Raw genomic sequence first — 21,321 nt, forward strand, 5'->3', positions numbered from 1 at the left:
ATACACAGTTAATCAATTTTTTCTAAAAGCTTCTCAAATCTACATGCATCCCCTATAAGTAAATCTGGTTATAAATCTCCTATAGTTTACAAGTATTTCTGGAATTAGTGGCTATCTAAGACTCAGAAACTATATGCAAATGAATGGTAACCAGCATTTTTAACCTTAAACAAAATGGAATGAAATGGTTTTGATTTTTTCTTAAAATGATTTGATATGCAGCAGCAGAATTCACCCTTGCTCATTTTTTACTTATGTGATCGGTGCCTTATCCATTGGGCAAAAAATTAACTATTAGTAGGAGATCTAATTCAAATAACTTGTAAATGAATTAATCAATTGTAATCACCCATTTCCATTCTTATGAAGTATCTTTTCCATAAACTCATAAACCCTACTAATTCATTGAAGCATTTCTATAATTCCTTGAATTAAAAGCAACAATGATATAAACATACAACCCATCTAGATTGCATTTAGCCAAGTTAAACCTTATTTAAAATGACTTCAAAGTAGATAAACCCATAAAAAGGAGATAGAAATTTATGACACAAATATAGTGTAAATACCCCTTTGTATTATCCTTTCAAATGACTAATACAATGACCAATAGAAATCAATTGAAAGCCCAGAATAGATTGTCTTTTCTATCATTTCAATATGTTATCAGAGAGTACAATTAGAAGCAAACTCAAAACACCTACATACTATTGGACCGACTGAATGTACTTTTCTTGAAAGAAAACAAAAATTCTACAAGTTTTGGACCATCACATTGCCTTGAAAACTCATTTATTTATGCATGAGTTGCAACAAGCAAAGGGCAAATGTGATTGATAGGTGTCCTTCAAAAAGTTTTACATACACCTATCACAACAAGACAAAACTGTGAATAATAGAAAGACTGGTACATCGAACATTCCTTTGTGGGTCTGCTTATGTTATTCCCTTTGGAAAGACAAAAATATTATGATCAGATTCCTTTAGTATTCTGGTTCCTCAGGATAGGTGGCCATCAAATGTAACAGTGATGTGTCATCTCCTACTACCTGAGGATCCTCTTTGTCTTTATCATCAGTGGTAGAGGTGGCTTCTAATTTTGTACCCTCTTCTTTATCATCATCCTCCACCTCATCATCAGAAAAACCTAGATGAGATCTCGAACCTTTGGAGAAAGGCACCTTTTCAACAACAGAATGGTGAATGTTATCTTTCCCTACTATTTGCTCTTGTGAATAGCTCCCTTTCTGCATCTGATTTCCCTTCACAGCCCAATTCTATCTTCCTCTAGGAGGGAGATCAGTTTGTAATTTGATTCCCAAGTTTTTCCTCACATTTTCCCATGTATTTCTTTTATTCTCCATAATTTGAGATAGCAATTTTCAAAAAACTGACACTGGTTAAACATTTGAGTCACCACCCACACTATCAAAATGGGAATAAATTTGTTGAGTGGATAATCACAATTACTTCACTTAATAATTTCAAGTAGAATGTAAACTGTTAGAAATATTCAAGATATGACAAGTTACTGAGAGGGGAGGGGTGAATCAGTAACTTCTAAAATTTCAAACAATAAAACTGTATACTGATATATTCATCATTCATCCAAGTAACCTATTGTAAGCATGAAACAAAATCATTTGCAACACTTGAACACACAGATTTGGTGACCCAGAAACCTTCCAAATAGAAAGTAAAACTGGGGTGGGGATGAAACCCACAAACTTCGTTACTACAGTATGAAGTTGGCCGGTTAAGGCTTACAATGACCACTTCTGGTGATCTGCCCTATTAGGAGCACAAAGGATCGCTAGATCCACCTTGTTAGAGGATTTCCAAACATACAATTAAGTATGCACTCTGTTAGGAGATTTACAAAAGACTGTTAAGTCTACCCTGTTAAAGGATTTGCAAAAACTGATTCACCTGTCAGAATGAAACAGTGGATCTGATTACAACTGATTGCTGATAAGATCCGCTATGCTCTGATTCACCTTGATGTGATAGATAAAACTTTTCTGCTTCAAAATTTGACCTGCTGAATATCTTCACAATTCAGTCCACATACTTTCGCACGCATGTATTTCTTTCGCACTTTCACACATTTACACTTTCACATTTCCACTCATTACTATTTTCCATAACTGTTGTTTGAATGATACAATACATTGCATATATATACTATCCATATAAATAATACATGCAAGGTCGGCTAAACAATACATGCAAGGTCGGCTAAAACAACAAGTGCAAATCTCTATACAAAGTCGGCCCAAGGTAAAAACTCGAGTTCACTGAACTGACTCGGTGTCCTTCTGATACTCGGCGTCCATTGCGTTACTCGGCATCGTCATGCACTCGGTAGAAGTGAAGGCACGGTTCATACTAAACACTTCGAATAGTTCTGAACTCGGTAACCACTGGAGACTCGGTAGAAGAGATGTCACTCGGTGAATACATCTATCTGAACTGTTGCTCGGTGATCAAAGGAAAACCTTGTGACTCGGTGATAGTTAGTTTCCTTGATATCCGTCTGAGCTCGGTAAAAATTAATTTCCTTGATAACCTCAGGAGCTCGGTTATCATGAAGTTCTCGGTTACATCTTAGTACATCTTTACTCGGTCAAAACTGATTCCTTTCTTTGTCTTGAACACTCGGTAAACACTGATTGCTTTGTTCACCTTGATCACTCGGTAAATACTGATTGCTTTGTTCACCTTGATCACTCGGTAAACACTGACTTCTTTGTTCACCTTGATTACTCGGTAAACACTGACTTCTTTGTTCACCTTGATTACTCGGTAAATACTGACTTCTTTGTTCACCTTGATTACTCGGTAAACACTGAGAACTAGGTAAAGCTTGGTTTCCGGTGTGAGCTCGGTAAGCATTCAGAATCCAATAAGTGTTGTAACTAATGACAAAAATGTATCAAAATGGGAATAAATTTGTTGAGTGGATAATCACAATTACTTCACTTAATAATTTCAAGTAGAATGTAAACAACTTTCAAACCCATGGGAATCTTCTCATGAAATATCTACAACTCTACCCAAGGGGACATAGATATCTAATAATTCACTATTTATGACAACACTAAGTGTAATTCCCCAGTAGAGTCACCATTTTGTTGGCTCTTGATTTAACAGTTTTGTAGATAACCAAGAAACTAGACCAATGCATCTAAGGCTAGCAAATTCCTATGACAAATACACGTAAATGCAATCTTGGGCCAACTATAAGGCATAACTCCTTCTTCACTTCAAGCTTTGCTAGACCTAGGTGAGTAGACCTCAAAGTCAATTGATATCGTACCAGTGCAAAACGTATCCCTAAATCTATTTACTGCACATGAAACCCCTTATATCTCCTAATTACTCATGAAATGACACAGATCTACTATAGCTAGCTACAAATCTAGGAAATTCATAAGCTGAGCGAGGGTTAATCTTTTAAGTCCTTCAACATGAAAAGGAGAGAACGTTTGATTAATAATGTTGAATTCATCAAAACCTCAAATATGCAGCAGTAAGACCTAATGATCCTGTAAACTGATCACTGCCTTAACCATTTGGCAAATCTATGAATAAAAAATACACACATGGATATCTGATACCTATTTGTATCTTCAGATATACGATCTATACATTCACCTTGTAAATAGACATCCATGTCCAATCTAAATCTCATTCTTACATGATATCCTTCTTAATAAACTTGCAACCCTGTTGATTCCCTGAAGCATTTACATAACTCCTCGAGTCATAAGCAACAATAAAACAACATACAACCTTAAGGGACTGCAACTATGACCTAAGCTCTTTGTTCAAAGATCATAAAACATTGAAAATTCACTGAGACTGGAGACAAGAATCAAAATGAAACTAATGAAATTCCTCTGCTCTTTGTATTATTTCGTTGAAATTATACAGTCATATGAATGAAATGAAAACACAGAAAACACCTAACAAATCTGAACTATTTGTATTATCCTTCCTAATGTTGTTCATACAAGAGAGAATATGCTGAAGAAAATGGTTTCACAGTAAAACACTGGAACCCTGCTGGTATTACCCAGAGAAAATTTCCAACCCTTACAATGAATGAAAGAAAGAATGATATAGAAGAATAGATGAATTCTTGGATTTGATCTCAGAATGACATGTGTCCACTTGGAATTCCATACCTTGCAATTGAATAACCTCTTTCATCTTTCTACCCCTTTTGATCTAATTTTTTTTTTCATCATTACTTGTAACTGATCTTGAAATATCTCTACTCAATGATGAAAAACCTTTATGCATCCAAAACATCTAATCTGCCTCAGTAAATGCTAGTGAAATTTTGAGTTTTTACTGAATATAGGTGACCAAATTCGACCTTAATTGTATTTCCATGGTCTTTTACCTATAGTCAGGTCATTACCTTACCATAAATCAGTTTTGAACTTTGATACTTGAATTCGGTTGCAAGATAGGAATCTGGAAGAAAACCTCATGTAGCTCAAATAGACTACTTTCTATGCAAAAACTAACTCCATAATCAAAAAAATTTAGATTCTCCTGATTCCGGCGATATATAATATCGCATATTTAGCCTCTTAGAAACCTCCTAAAGGTTGATTTGAAAATCACCTCCTTGGTAGAACTCTGTAACTTGCAACTGAAATTTAAAATTTCAAAAAATTAAACAATTCTAAAGTCATAACTTTAGAATAAGCCCCTCTGAATTTAAAAAGAGTTCTAAACGTGAATACCCATTTGAATTTGAGAAAATAATAAAATATTAATTTTTGCATTTAAAAGATATTTTATTTTCTCCTTCTGCCTTCAAATTTGGGGTCAACTGAGTTTGACCAAGCACCACGTGGCACTTTATGATTGGTCCATCTCTGCATATGTGCCACTAAACTGCCACATCACCATGCCCGGACCTGTGGACATGTGTCAGCCACCTGCAAGCTTGCACTTTTTAATTGGTGTGCATCTTTGTCAAGTGGGATAGTGCCATTCGTTGGATTGTGACACATGTCACAATCCTGTGCATCATCTCAAACTGATCCTATGGCACCACCTCATTGCATGCGAGACCTGTTGTCAATTGTCAAAATCTAACATTCTCGCAATATTTATCAGTCGAGCATGTTGAAATTGCGAGCTTGCACCCATCACACGATCTGCCACGTGGCAACATGTGTCAGCCACCTGCAAGCTTGCACTTTTTAATTGGTGTGCATCTTTGTCAAGTGGGATAGTGCCATTCGTTGGATTGTGACACATGTCACAATCCTGTGCATCATCTCAAACTGATCCTATGGCACCACCTCATTGCATGCGAGACCTGTTGTCAATTGTCAAAATCTAACATTCTCGCAATATTTATCAGTCGAGCATGTTGAAATTGCGAGCTTGCACCCATCACACGATCTGCCACGTGGCAACATCTCCTTCTTTAGTCTGCGATCTTGCCACATCATCCTCTTTGCTTTTTCATTTAAAATTGTACCTTCTTACCTACAGCTGACGTCATTGGTGGGACCCCTCCATGTGAGCCTACGGCTTACAAAAAGCCTCTATCCTTGAGACAACAAGCTTTGTGTGTGCAATACTATTTGAAAAATAAAAATACCTCCCTCCTACTCAATGTGGGATAATTTGTTTTGAATAGTCTTCACACTGAGCTAATCTTTTTCAAGCGAATTCATCTCTTGCCATCTCTCTTAGCTTCATAACCCTCCCCTGCGAGTTCCTCTTTTTATTCACATGTTTGCAGCTTTCAGTGTGTGGACCTTTTTGAGCTTCAAGTGGTGGCTTGGGCCTCAATCTTCCCTTTTGGTGTTAAAACAAACCTCTTTTCATTTACCCGCAACTTTCTTTTCATTTGCAGGTGCTTCTATTTTAACCGCGTGTGAATGTTAGTTTTAAAAATGTTGCCTCCCTATGCCTATGGCTTTATCATGCATTGGCTTTTCTTTTCATTGCCTGAATGTGTGAGTCTTGATCTAGCTGACAACTCCCTTTTGATGTGATTTTTTGCCTTTGTTGCTATGCTGGCTCTTTTTATGGCATGGGTCTTCAATGTGCTTAGCGTGAGCTTCTTTTGTTTTAGCATGTGATTTCCCTCCTCAACATCAGCATGGAGGTTCTTTGAAACAACGGCTTCCTTGTCTTAAGCTGTCCCCTGCTCTCCTTCATTTGCATCTGCTGCTAAATGTGAGTGTAAGACAAGATGTGGTTGCATGTGGAGTTGCGTATGGGATCTCTGCCTTTCTACTCAACGTGGTCTTTCTTTGCACATGGTTTCATTGATAATCTACTATGCATGATCTGCTCATGGATTCTCCCCTACTATTTAGTGCCTTCAACATGGGTTTGAACCTTTAAAATTGTAGCCTCTTCAAAGAATATAATGCCTTCCGCTTCCTAACATGGTTCTATTCCTGGGAGGTGGGTGTTCCCTTTCTATTTAACTGGCAAATTCTTCCTTTGACAGTGACTCATATTAAAATGCCTCATTTTTTAGCATGGAACCTCCCTTCCTTTGTTGTAGGTTGCAGCTTGATCTTAGCTGCGTGGGCAGCTTTGTAAGCATTTGCATAAGCTTTTTTTATAGTTCCCATGCCTTCTAGTGTGGATCTTTGAAAGCATGCATTGACTGGTACTTGGGCTTTCATTTTATGCATGAGGCTTCTTCTTTTCAAATGCCTTCATTTTTCTTCCTTGCATTTTAGTCATTTACTGACTTTGTATATATTCCAAGATAGGATGGTGACTCTAATGCAGTCGACAAGCTTGTGAATTCTGATCCCTCTTTGCAAATATTTTCTTTGGAAGAACTTTCTGGATGCCCCTCTATTTCATGCATGACTTTCTTCCATTCTTCCATATTAAACATTGAGTTTCCCTAACAATCCGCACTAGCTCCTTTTTTAATTGTTTTCAAATGTCTTATTTGCTTGGGTTAATGTGAACATACCATGAGCTTCCTTGTTGGCTGACTGCGGCATTAAAAGTGTGGGTTTATTTGTTTTAAAACCACTAGTTTCTTCCTTTGTTACTTGCGTGCCTTAGAAAAAGGTCTCTTCACTTTGTTGACCCACGACTTCTTGGTTATACTAATGTGTTCCAAAAGACCTTTACTTTGTAATCGAGTATCTTCAAACCCTCGAGTGTCGCTTTTAAATATTTTCCAACCAATTCCTTCCATCTATTTGTTACTCAACAACAATTTAGATGATCCAACGTTCACAAAAATCAAGAATTCCAAATCATTATGAGTTCTTCTCCTTTTAAACATTTTAAAATCCCAATGTCATATTAAACAGGCGGAAATAGTCGGGCCCCAAAGTGGGTCCGGCTAAAAAAAATTTTGCTTTCAAACACCTGAACTGGAAAACTGATCCATTCATCACCTCGAACTGATTAAAATCAAGTTCAATCACTAAATCATCAAATAAAACTTTCTTTACTACTTATTTGCAAATTGTGAATTTGGTACCAGGAGGTCCTTTGACTGGCCTTAAAAATTGATCAAATCACCTGACCAAGCTCTGAAAACTAGCACACTGAATCTTTGTTCCGCATACTTGCATCCTGCCAAATCTCGTCTCATGACAAGTTCGAGGTCAAAATATATTCACCGTCAAAGTTGACCTCTCTAAATTTCCTACAAGAAAACATGTCAAAAAACCATAAATTGCATTTGGAATCAGCTTCGAAAACTGGGCAAATCGACACTTAGGAAGATGAAAACTTGGGCATTGGTTCTTTGTCATGAGGAGAATATGGATCTATGATTTGGGCTCATGACGAACAACTAGGCACAACTAGTGAGCGGTCAAAGCGAGCTACTTAGAATTTGCAGACTAGAACAATGACAAAAAAGTATTTTTTGCAAATGGAATTGACCTGGAAAAGTGTGCGAATGGATTTTTCATGACTTGCAAATTGGCACACTTGGAGTATTTTTAGAGGACAACATAGGGGTATAATCTATTTGACTTGACCTATCACAGATTAGGAGATATAACATCATGAACAGGGGTTCCAAAAAATCTGCAAATGTTGACACCAATAAAAAGATAGAAATTGTGTTTGGAATCACATTTGAAAACTGATCAAATGGATTCATCATAAGTTGAAACTCGAAACACAACAAGTCTCTGATGTCTAAAATGCAACACAAAAGGAATTTCAACATTTTGGTCAACTAGTCAAAAGTTATAACACATCAAATAGGGCTTCCCAGAATTGTGTGAATTTCATATCAGCGTGACATTGATAACTAACCAACTTTGAGGGATTTAAAACCTAGGCAAACAGACTCAAAATGACTCAAAATCTGAAACATAAGTTCTTAGGTATGGAGACTAAACACTCCCAAAGCAGTGTGTCATGAAACATTACTAGGTGCAAGTTATTCAGTTGCAAACACAACCTCTTGTCATTATTTGACATTTAGGGTAAAATGCAAATTTGACAAATGCTCAAAACGGGATCTTACATAATAGCTCAGAATGGCAATTTAACATCATGGAACACATAGACACACTGAATAAAAGGTATTAGAAGCATTGAACACCTCTTGGGCCTCAAAAGTATAGTCGGGTATGACCTCATCAAAAGCATTTATAGGGCTCAATTTCTCAATGGTGCTCAAAATTCGAGAAGGAAATTTTGAGTCCCAATACCCAACATACCAATGTTCACCTTTTGAAGACTAAGATCATCCATAACCTCAAATCGGTTAAAGGTATCTTCCTCATGTCTTTCCTTAAATGTTCTCTTCTAACCCTGATTCTTATTATGAACTTCAGTGAATAAAACTATCACCACTTGCAACCCCACTAGACATAGGATCTTTTCCTTTGTCACCCCTTAGAGGGTTACGAGGGGGTTGAGATGACTAAGTCTCAATGGTTTATATCTCGGGCATCATCTCTCAAGATAGCCATATTCATGGAAAAGGTGACAATGATATGACAATGTTTCATTATAGTCTAACTGTTCAACCCAAGAATATGAACCCGCTCAAATTTCTAAAGAATTATGAATGAAGTTACTTAAATCTAATTCAGCACAAATGCGAGAAAAAGTCATTGCCTTTCTTTTTCACATTTTTTCAAAGGGGCCAATAGGATTACCCAATAGTGCAGCCGCATTATGCAATATATAATTATGCCAATGTTTAATAGGAAATCTGGTGAGAGACACCCAAATAGGAACATAGTTTGGTAGTTCCTCTGAAGGATTGAAACCTGCATGCCAAGGTTTCATAAAAGGACCAACCTAATTGTGGAAGTAAGGTCCACCCTCAAAAACTGTGGTTTGATCTTCCATGTGATTGAAAATCACCATTAAGTAGTTGTTTTCCAACAACATAAATTCCATTTCCCCCTCAAGAGACCAAGTTCCCTGCGACCATGATTACAAAAATTGAAGTGAAACCCTCATTCTCATGAATTTGGAATGAAAGGCATACTTTGAATAATATTTGATGTCCTTTATAATTTATTTTGATTGAATTACCAAAACATGTCTCTCTTGAGAGTGTTCCAGGCAGTCATTCACCTTCAGAATTCAAGATCCTCCTATAGGCAAAAACTTCCACCTCCGACATCATTGAAAAATAAACTATTATCATAAACTCTTATCTCTTGGTTTGGGGAAGAAATTTCACTAGAAGTCTCACCTAGAGCCATAAGCATAGAATGAAGCACAATTTGCAAAAATCAAAGAAGAAGAAAACCAAAAAAAATGATGAAGCTACAATCACTAAGAGAGAAAAAGTTGCCCCCAGCCCTGTCCGACAGCCACAATCCACAACCCTATACACTTAAGAAAGCCAAACCCCACACTCAGCTCAAAAAAAGGAAATGAATAAGCCCAGAAATAGGCACATGTAAGAATGAAAGGCCCTTCATCCAATTCATAGGTTACACAGACCAACACTCTTCATCGCCCAGAATGCAAGTTAATAAATGTTTAGTTGATTATAATGAAAATTTAGTTATTTTTAAATATATCTTAATTATTTTAATGTTTACATGTTTTTGTAGTTAGTTTTATGTACATAGATAAGTGTTTTAAAAAAAATTATGTTAGATAGTTTTGAACACAAAAATAGTTAGAAAATATTGAAAAAGCATAGTTAAAACTATAGTTGGAAAAAATAATAGGTTTAGAAAATGAAAAGCTCTATGTAGATAGAAAACAAAAAAAAATTTAGGACTAGGTGGATAGAAAAACAAAACAATTTAACTCACTCTCTCTCCTCTCACTTTGTCTCTCCACACTCTCTACTCACTTTCTTTCTCCTCACTCTCACTCTATCTCCTCAGTTACTCTCCCCTCACTTTCTCTCTCCTCACTCTCTCTCCTAACTCTTTCAAGCTCCTTAATTTCTATGTCCTCACTCTCTCTTCACTTTCTATCCTTTCTTTCTCCTCACTTTCTCTCTCCTCTCACTTTTTGTCTCCCCACTCTCGTTCCTCACTCCTTGTCTCCTTACTCTCTCTCGTCTTACTCTCTCTCGTCTTACTCTCTCTCTTCACTCTCTCTCTCCTTACTTTCTCTATGCTTACTCTATCTTGTCACTATCTCTCCTCACCATCTCTCTGCTCTCTCTCTCTCCTCACTATCTCTCTCCTCACTCTCACTCTCCTCTTGCTCTCCTCTCACTCTCTCTCCACCCTTTCTCTCTCATTACTCTCTCTCCTCACTATCTCTCTCCTCTCACTCTCTCCTCACTATTTCTCTCCTCCCTCCCTCTCTCCCCCTCCTCTCTCTCTCACACTCTATCTCTCTTTAATTTCTCTCTCCTCACTCTCTCCCCTCACTTTCTCTCTCCTTACTTTATGTCTCCTCACTCTCTCTCCTTACTTTTTATATCTCTCTCTCTCTCTCTCTCTCTCTCTCTCTCTCTCTCTCTCTCTCTCTCTCTCTCTCTCTCATGCTCTTCACTTTTTCTCTCCTCACTCTTTCTTCACTTTCTTTCCCCCCTCTCTCCTCACCCTCTCATCTCTCTCTTCATTTTCTATCTTCTCAATTTAAAAATATGTTCATAGTTATATGTTTAATATATATCTATTTAATTTGTATGCATTTGTGCAAATTTATTTGAGATATTTAGATGTCAAATTTAATGTTCATTTTTAGATGTACATTTTTTTATATCTACATAGAGGTACATTTAATTTATTTTGATCTACGCATTAACACCTATTCTAGCACGTTAACCTCTAATAAGACCTATTAACCCTTAATAGGAAAGGTCTTAGGACCTCTTAATTTAAGATCTATTAACATGTCTAATATGACCTATTAAAACCTAATAATCCACCTCTTAAAATGTAATAGGATGGCTAATAACATTTAATAGGCCCTAGTTAACATTTAGATGGCATCACATGATAGAAGATTAGGGTTAGGGATGGGATTGTGGGTAGTCTTAGGGTTAGGGAAAGGATCATGGGTAGTCTCAGGATGATGGATAGGAACAAGACCATGGGCAGCCTCAAGGTCAAGGATAGGATCATGGGAAGCCTCAGGATCAAGGACAGGGACATGGGCATGGACATGGTCAAAGGCAAGGAGAGGGACAGATACATGGAAAGGGATAGGGATAAGGGCCATGTGTTGATGTACACCCTATTCACTCTCACACTCTTGCTTTGGATAGTGTATTCCATTTTTCATCTATAGAGATGTCATGACTCAAATGTCGATTGATAGATTTGATGATCATTTATATAGAGGTAGTTGTGAGCACATTTTGATGAGTCTTCAAGATCTTACTGATTGACTTAAATCATAGATTATATTTGTACCACATTTTGTTGATAGGATTTTTTAGAGCTTAGAGTAGAGGTCTTGAATGATATGTCCTAAGTTTAGGTTTAGACCCTAGTCCCTAAGGAGATTAGGCTCAAGTGAAGGGATATGAGCTTATGAGATGCATTATGCCATAGATTGCATGCATGATATACCCTTGTTTACTTGCAACACATGGTCATTATCCCAATAATGACCAAATACCATTACATTTAGTGGTTGTATGTGGAGTCTTGTTTGGGGCACAATGTCAACTATTTAGATCTTCTATCATATTATGGTCAGGGACATGGTAGAGTTGCATATTGGGATTACCATCAAGTTTGTTGACCTAGATATGGTCCTTGATAGTTGGTGGGTTAGAGGACTCCAGCAGTGACACTAGTGATGATTTCTATTTCAAATAGAGTTATTATTGCTTCTTAGCTCAGGTTGTTATTCCTTCTTACAAGGTAAAATTTTGGGTAGGCTAGAGACCTAAATATATAATAAAATTATATAAATTAATAAATGATCTCCCTTTCCCCCCCTAGGCGCCCCCCCCCCCCCCCCCCCCCTAACACCCACAACTCCCCCCTCTCTCTCTCATCCATCCCTACCCCCTCTCCCCATCCCTCCATAACCCCCCCCCCCCTCTCTCTCTCTATTCTTTAACCTACCTCTCTCTCTCTATCCTCTTAAAAGAAAGTTTTTGATTGAAATATTCAATAGAAAATGGTGAAAATTAGCATAACATCATATGCTGATGTAGAAATAATCAACACAATTTATTTTGAAATTTTCATCTTAATCTAGTTTTTGATTGAAATATGTTTAGTGAAGGCATTGAGAAGAGTAAATTTTGAGTCGAATTTATTTCAAATAGATTAGAGACACTTAGCTTTCCACCTCATTTCCAAAACCTTTAGCAAGTGTTGTAATTAATGACCATTCATTATAACTTTCATTTCCCCTTGTAATGTCACTATTTTCTTATATTGAATTACTTTATTTTATAGGTTAATATCAAATTATACTTAATTATTTACAATATTAAAACAAAAATATGAGTAAAATACACACAATCTCAATTTTCAGTTGGTCTCAATATCCTAAAAACACCTTCGTGAGAGGAAGGCTCATTTTCACTAAACTTTTGTGATTTTGAAAGTTTCAATGGAGGTTTTAATAAGTTTTATTTGAAACTCCTTGAAGATTCTAGAAGATCTCTATGTTGACAAAGGATTTAATGTTAAGTTTTTATATTTTACCACTATCTTTTACATATACACCCTATGCTAATTTTTCTTTAGTTTTGATTCTTATTTATCCTACACAAAGTAAGTTTGGAAAAAAAAATTAGGGATCTTGAATTGATCGATAAGAATAGTCAAAATTTACATGTTGTGTGGAGCTCTGATACAAAGATTATTACAATTTTGGTAAGTATTCTCGGGCTAGGGCATTTATGAATCCTTTCTTAAGAAATGAATCTTGTCACTTTTAAAACAAATTCTTCTTCTATTCTACTAATCAAACATGCTCTATGCGTACCATTTTATATGTTCATGATACATCTCTTGTAACATTTATATACATGGCTTTGATTTCAAACTAAAAAGTACTTTAATCATCTTTTACCTAAATGGTACACATAACCTTATTTAGAAGAATTATACCATTACCCTCTAAAGTTCTTGCAATTTTGTTCCAATCAAAACAAAATTTAAGCATATAAAACTATACTTAGGGGGCCTACACTCTCAATTAGTATTGTTCCTTGTGTCTTTGTATTGTTGTATGATTTGTTTGAGTTGTGCAATTCAATTAATAAATCAAAGACTTATCTCTTTGAACACCAATAAACTAAAGAATCATTCTTTGTGAACCATTTAACTTCTGCAATAGAGGAAATAAGACAATGTTGAGTTTTATATTACAATAATGAATACTTGTGAAAGAAGTGGAATCACATTTGTACAATGTGGTCATGTGTGTGTCACAATGCCAAGATATGTAGTGTTGATTGAATAAATAGTTTTTGCTAAAACAAAAGATATGTCACAATGCCAAGATATGTAGGGCAAGAAGAGAGAGTGAACAAGACAAATAAGAATCCAAATGAGGAGGCAATTAGTGAGGATTCACCAACATCAAATTTCACATGGATTGTTCAACACTTGTCTAGAGTGAACTTGAAAAAAATATTACTCAAATATTTTTATAGTTTGAGGATATAAATGATATTGTTTAAAAAAATGATATTATGACTACATTTGGGGCATTGAAGTTGGGGATGTCCAAAAAACAAAGTTAATGCTAATTTAAATTGAATTAAATATGCAGATTCTGATCTTCCAAAAAAGGAAATATTGTAGACTAGTTGTTCATGTACTTGGACGTAGTAGCTTCTTCCACTTTACCTTATGGTTGAACTAGATATGCTCTTTCTTGCTTGGTTGTCAATAATCGATAACCAAAGCATATTGTTAGAAAAAGGTACATATTCACTTACTTCCATTTTTACATATAAGATTTATACATTTGATGATGATAGAGCCTACATTGCAGCTAATGCTTCCTTGAAAATATCTACATTGTAAATTTAACCTTGCATATTTGAAATAATGCATCGAAGATTCTGAGTTCATATCTATAGTAAGTGACTAGTGACCACATATTAGTGAAACTGTGTGCGCGTCCTAAAAAATGTATAGCTTTTCTCCTGATACACAAATAGTGTAGCATATGTAATGTTTATTAGCTGCAAACAACTCATACTAAGTAAGATCTATAGGCGGTCAACTTGATGGATGTTTGCAACCTCTTATCTGCAGCTCAATTGGAATATTTTTAACTCACTATTGCATAGTCTATAGCTAATGAAGTTGATTTGTGGTAAGATTTCTATCTTCCTTTTGTATTGCTCTATTTATTAGACTATCATAATTCTGCAAGAATATATCACTTGACATTGCAATGTTATCACGATCTAATCCAAGCACATCCACACTTTCTTGGGTTCAATCGATGTTGATAAATATTTTTCTCAATGTTAGCCGATCATGCATGGTAATAATATGTTTCCCTTCCTATTGTTTATATTCAACATTATCTTTGGTTTTTTCATTTATGAGGTCAATGGGTGCTTTATAGAATAGACTAGACAACTGAGATTCTGCTTCAATTTCATTCACATGTATCACTTCTTTGACATGTTTTTGCATCATCCTCTCTTCATTTTATGTTTTTTTGGGTTCATTATATCTATGATAAAGTTAAATATCATTATTTTAGTTTATGTAACTAGTAACTTCTAAGAAAGTACTAAAAATCTATTGTATTTCAGTTACTACATAATGATATGATCAATGTCAATAAAAAAAAAAATTTTTACTTTAAACTCATTAGATGTCAAGCATGTTGCAACCACTCATTTGACAACAATAGTATCTAAGATCTGCCACTATAACTCTCCTAACTATCCTGATTGACCAACCTTCTTCAAGCGGAACACTAAGATAATAATTTCTCAACAAATGATTTTTGATGAGTGGAAGCTTCTATTTGTGGAAATCTCATGTTGAAATTTTGGAGGACACACAAACAAATATAATTGATACTTATTGAAAGCTACATTGATGTGTTCAATTGATTCTCTATTAGCTCAAAAGTTTTCTGTCTTGAACAAGCTTTCACTTCAAATTTATGTGAGGCCTTCTTTTTCTTCTTTGAGAGGGTATAGAACTATTCATTGTAAAATTCTTAGAGAATGCTTACTAACTAGATATAATAGTAGAAGCCAAGTAGTGGATGAAGAACAATCACTAATTTATACCTCAAAAGAATGGATTTTTATCCAAAATAGGTCCTTAAAACTTTCCAACTCATCCAATAATAGGAATTAGCATAATGACATCTTAGTTAGTAGTTGTTGTCATGGTTTCCATTATTAGAAGGAAAAAATAAATTCTAATATATAAAAATAGGACCAATATGCAATAGAAAACAACTTGGTTATTTTCTGTCTTGTTTAAGTGCAAATAGTTATTAATCACAACTTTTGAGCTTCATGTAAATGAAATCCATTCTGGATGCAAAATTATCTCCAGTTATTTTTTATTACATTAACATGCTAAATTTGATTTGACAATGGCTTTTACAAATGGAATCATCATTGAGTGAAGGGGAAGACTCATAAGAGCGACTAGAAACTTTATTATCTCGTAAGGAATCTTCTGATTCATGCAATAGAGTGATTTTGGAGTGATTATAGCACAGATAGACGTTATGTTGGTTTGAATATAATGTACATTGAATAAATCATTCACACATTTCTAGGTCATTCTATAATAAAAATGCTTACGCATAAATGGATGCGCTATTTGGTTTTAAAGAAAAAGAAAGGCATAGAAATTTGTGATACAAAGCATGAGAACTTGAATTACAATCAATGAAAGACGAAAACTGATCAACCAAACTGGAAGATATTTTTGTGTCTATACAAGGAGAAGATTCGTGAATTTGATAATTGCATAGTCAATATTTAGATGACCCTGATGGAGTTTGTATCTTCCCAGTATAAAATGTATCGATATCACACCATAAATAAGTGGGAATCATGACATATGATAATAAGTGTAACGCCAAACCAAAATTGTGGCATCATGATAGACATATATAGATTCATACATTTTTTAAAGGTAACTGATATCCTTTGAGTCAGATAAGACAAGAAAAATAAGTATAAAATACTCAAAAAGAGAGTGCCAAGAATAGAATTTTTGGAGACTTGGAAACGTCACAACCTATCATTTACTTATGACTAAGAACTTATTCCATCATACTAAAAAATCTGGGAATACATTCCCCATTAAGCTGAGAACAATCATTCTTCAGTAGATACAACATTGGAAGATCCACCAACAATAACCTCATCATCTTGATTTGAACCAGCCAATATAGACTTATCCACAATGTTGTCTTGATACACATCCACAACCCCTTCCTATGTTGAATATACCATCCAGAAGGTGAGAAGTCAAGTTTCACCGCTTCAACAAAAATAATGTGTCATTGCTGGCAAAACTATTGAATGTCTAGTTTCTCACCATCCTCCTCCAGTATTTTATCAACTACACTTTTTTAATTAAAACTGGCGGTTTCCCTTCTTCAGTTGGACATTTCTTTTGCTAGAACCAAAAGGTAGACCTACATTGTTTCTTTCTAGTCAACTGTAATTAGTATATATAGATTACTCCCTCGGGAGATTGCAAATATCAATTATATGAGCATAGACTACAGGTGATGGTGAAGGTAAAGGTGCCATGAAAGAAGTGTCTAGAGTATGTGAAATGGAATCAACTATGGTAATTGTGTTTTAAATCCTTTCTGGACATATAGGTACTTCTCGTGCAAGAAAAACTATGGCTTGATCAGAAAGTTAAAAATGCAAACTCTCATATTCTTCCCTAGCCACAAAATCTCTCCATGCACACAGCAACTTCCTCACAAGATTCTGAAATTTTCCATCATTCAAACGTGAATTTATAGATTTATAACACTTTTCTACTTGATTGCAATAATAGTGTGACAAAATAGATTAGAAGCAGTAGCTACTCCCTCAGAAGCTACCCAATATTTCTCATATAGTTAGAGTCATCAAATTAAAACTACGAGAAACCTACTCAAACAAACATAAACATACAAAATCAGTGTAGGAATTTTGTAGTACATCTTCTCCTGCAACTAATTTATTTCCATGAAGCTCTGAACAAAGGAAATCTACGATGTACAGAAGATAATGTGCATCAGCATATGCATCTTCAACCATTAGATCTGGTTAAGGATGAAGTCACAAATCTGCATTCTATTATGTTTTATTTGGAAGTATTCTAAAGTATGTTTGTAGACAATATGCCAATGATCTTTTGTGGCTTCCCAAGAACATCACAATCCTTTATAGTGTCAAACAAATTTACAACATATATATGAAAGTCATGTTGGAGCCAAAGGATGTCACTGTCTATTCCATGGAAGACCTTACAAATCAAAGGATTAGCAAAGACCGATTGTAGTAAATGTATATCGTCATGCAATGAAATAATATGTACAATGTAGTCTTCCTTCTGAGTCAATATCTAAATTACAGTAGTAAAACCAAGAGATGTTTTCAAACCGTGTTTTTCTATATCTACAGCAGAGACATGCTCACATGATCATAGTTGGGAAATAACTTTTAACTCAGACCTTTCTTGGATCCATGTATAAGGTCCACCATGCTTAACAAATCATTCATCAAACTAAATTGTAAAGGATGTGGAGGGTCCTCAAACAAATTATATATTATGTCCTCATATCGATGAGAAAATTTTGTAGTGTCATAACATTTTCAGGTTTCAAGTCTTCGTAGACAATTCCAAACATATACAAATACTCCAAGGGAAGTAGGACCTCTGATGCATAAAACCGTGCAGAAGATTCAACAAAGTGTTTGCCGAGTTGTCTCTAACAAAGTATATGAAGATCTCCTCCAAAAACTCCGTGACCAAGCATGAAAAGTTTTCTATCTCAAAATGTGTATACAGAGTTGGTAAGAAAGGGTGGTCCAAACAGGATAAAATGTCCCTCTCTGTCTCTTCCCTAATAAATTTCTTCCTTCCTTCTAGTGATCCTTTACCCATTGCTTTCATGGAAAAACAGCATTCGGTTCCCCTTAACTCTTCTAAATATAGATTTCCAATATCGCCACATCCAAAGCTCTTATAAAGTCTGAAATGACAAACCTAAATCACAATCTCTAGCTTAAATATATTGAAAAGTTTCCCACCTTGGATCATTGGACTTGTGTGGTTAGTTAAAAAGAGTACTAAGACTATTAGAGATGCTCTCAACACCATCACTCATGCTGCGGTTGGCCATGCTCATGCTGCTCTTCCCACTTTTACTAAATTTATCCCTCATTCTTTACACAATTAGTAGGTTCATACTCAAAAGTTTCTTTACCTGTTCCATCGTTTACTTTGCCACTAAATCTATTTTTAATACTATTGGAACTAGAAATGATGTTACTTAGACTACGAGCTTTAAACCCACATAAAGGATGTTACTTGTACTAAGACTCCCTATAATAGGTACAACTAAATCTGTGATCTTTTCTCTCTCTGACTCTATTGATACCATGATTTTGATTGCAATCATGTACCATTTCAACATTAGGGCCAACCATCTTACATACCAACACAAACTATTGTCCCAAGCTTGTCTCTTTACATCCACCCACCCAGTTAAAATGAATATGAGTTTGGAGAAGAACCTTCTAACTAGACCTCATAAAAGTATCTAATAGGTTGAATTAAAAATTAAATGATAAAGTAGCCTAATGTTGAGAAATTCTAACCTATAACACTCCAATATCTGATAATATAGTTTGCATATTTTTAGAGAAAAACCCTTGTCTCTTCTTTTCTTTTTTCTTCTCTGTGATAAGTTCTTGCATGCAAGCATTCTTCAAGTTTTGTGGATTTGTATTGCTCAAATCCTTCATGGTATTAGAGCCAAATCTACTATAGCTTATTTAGTATTTGGAAAAAAAGAAAAACAAGGGTTTGACATAACAAATTTGGCATTTTTCAAGTATTTTATGTCAAAAGAGGGGGTTTCTAATTTTTGGAGTATTTTGAGACCAAACAAACCTCACAGTCAAATTTAGGAGGTGTCAAAGCCTCCATTTTCATATAAAATTTATCAATTTTGGACAATGTTGATCTATGAGGCAATTGTTTTTTGCATACCAGGGTTGTACGACCTCTAGCATGCACTCAGAGATGAAAAATTATTGAAAATTGTAATAAAAATAAAATCCAAAATGCATTTTTTAACTCCTAATAGTTTGAAATTTACGACAACGGTTACCAAAACTACTAGTGGTCTAGCTAGTCGCGTTGATCACTACCTGCAACCAATCTAAACCATCAGCGACCAACCACTTCAATTGCCATAGTGCCACCATCCAATTGACATCGCCAGTTGTATGTCACCAATGCTCCGCCTTACCTCCACTACCCAGCCCATAGTCATATGGAGGGTTGGGTAGCTTAATTCCAAGGCCCTTTTCATATATTAAAAGGGTTTGCTCTAGCTTGAGCATATGGGGGTATTTTTTGATCCAAAAGAAGTGTCAAAAAATTGATTTAGAGAAGGAGATCATGGTATGAGTATTTTTTTGGATTTATTTCTAGTTTGGTAGCTTTTCTTTTTCTTGAAGTCATATAATGTTTTCTATCCCTTAGGGGTGTAACTTGCTCATTTTAGCTCCATTTTTTAATTCAAAAAAAAGTGTAAAAAATCTCTTCTCAAGCCCTATCTAGATTCTCTTTTATTTTCATTGGCATTCCTTAAAGACCTACATGTGATTCTCAAAATGAAGCTTTTTTTCCTCTCTTCTTATTTAGTATTTGGGAAAAAAGAAGAATGAGTGTTTGACATAACAACTTTGGCATTTTTCAAGTATTTTATGTCAAAAGAGGGGGTCTCTAATTTTTGAAGTATTTTGAGGCCAAACAAACCTCACAGTTGGATTTAAGAGGTGTCAAAACCTCCATTTTCATTAAAATTTGTTAATTTTGGACAATGTTGATCTATGAGGCAATTTTTTTTTGCATACCAGGTTTGTATGACCTTTAGCGTGCACTTAGAGGTAGAAAATTATTGAAAATTGTAATAAAAAATAAATCTTAAATGCATTTTTTAACTCCTAATAGTTTAAAATTTACCACAATGGTTACCAAAACTGCTAGTGGTCTAGCTAGCCACCGGGGTCACCGCCTACAACCAATCTAAACCATCAATGACCAACTACTTTGGTTGTCACAGCCCTGCCATCCCATTGATACTGCCAGCTACACGCCACCAATGCTCCAAGGTGATCCCACAATAATGGGTTCCACTTTTTGACCAATTTTGACACTGAAATCAATATTTTTGCAACAAATGTCACATTCAAGTGACTATATCTCCAAAATTATAAATAATTTCAAGATGACATAAAATAGTGATTTTGAGTACTTTGTTCCTACTTTGTAACCATATTTTTTAATCTAAAAAAAAGAATTATTTATGTCAATTTTTTTTATCTCCTCCAAAAAGTGGTACATAATAAAATTCAATATTTTAAAGAGTGACAGTTTATTTGACACACATAACTTTTTGTCTAGAAATGATAATGAAGTAATTCTTTCAGCGTTAGATTTGTAACATCAATATCTAGAGGATGCATTTGATTTGATTTATTTTGGTTGAATATTGTATAGTTTATGAAGTTTTGAAGTGACATGAACCGTAATTATGACATACATTTCGTTTGACACAGATAATTTGAAGTCAATTTATCATAAACTTTTTTTTTTTTAATAGAAAGGTATCTCAATAAGCTAGTTCCTATATTTTTTTAAAAAAAAAATTGAGCTAATTTACTAATTTTCTCGAGGTGTCAAAGTCGGTTGATGT

General features: G+C 35.0%; 1 pseudogene; it reads right to left on the bottom strand.

Annotated features, from left to right (window-relative positions):
* Nucleotides 1-16,963: 16,963 nt before the first annotated feature.
* On the bottom strand, nt 16,964-18,199 carry LOC149540241 (protein RRP6-like 3; annotated as a pseudogene).
* Between the last annotated feature and the right edge of the window lie 3,122 nt (nt 18,200-21,321).

Source organism: Cupressus sempervirens, chromosome 9 (assembly GCF_028749045.1).
Source record: "Cupressus sempervirens isolate cs-2001-9-10 chromosome 9, ASM2874904v1, whole genome shotgun sequence".
NCBI lineage: Eukaryota > Viridiplantae > Streptophyta > Pinopsida > Cupressales > Cupressaceae > Cupressus > Cupressus sempervirens.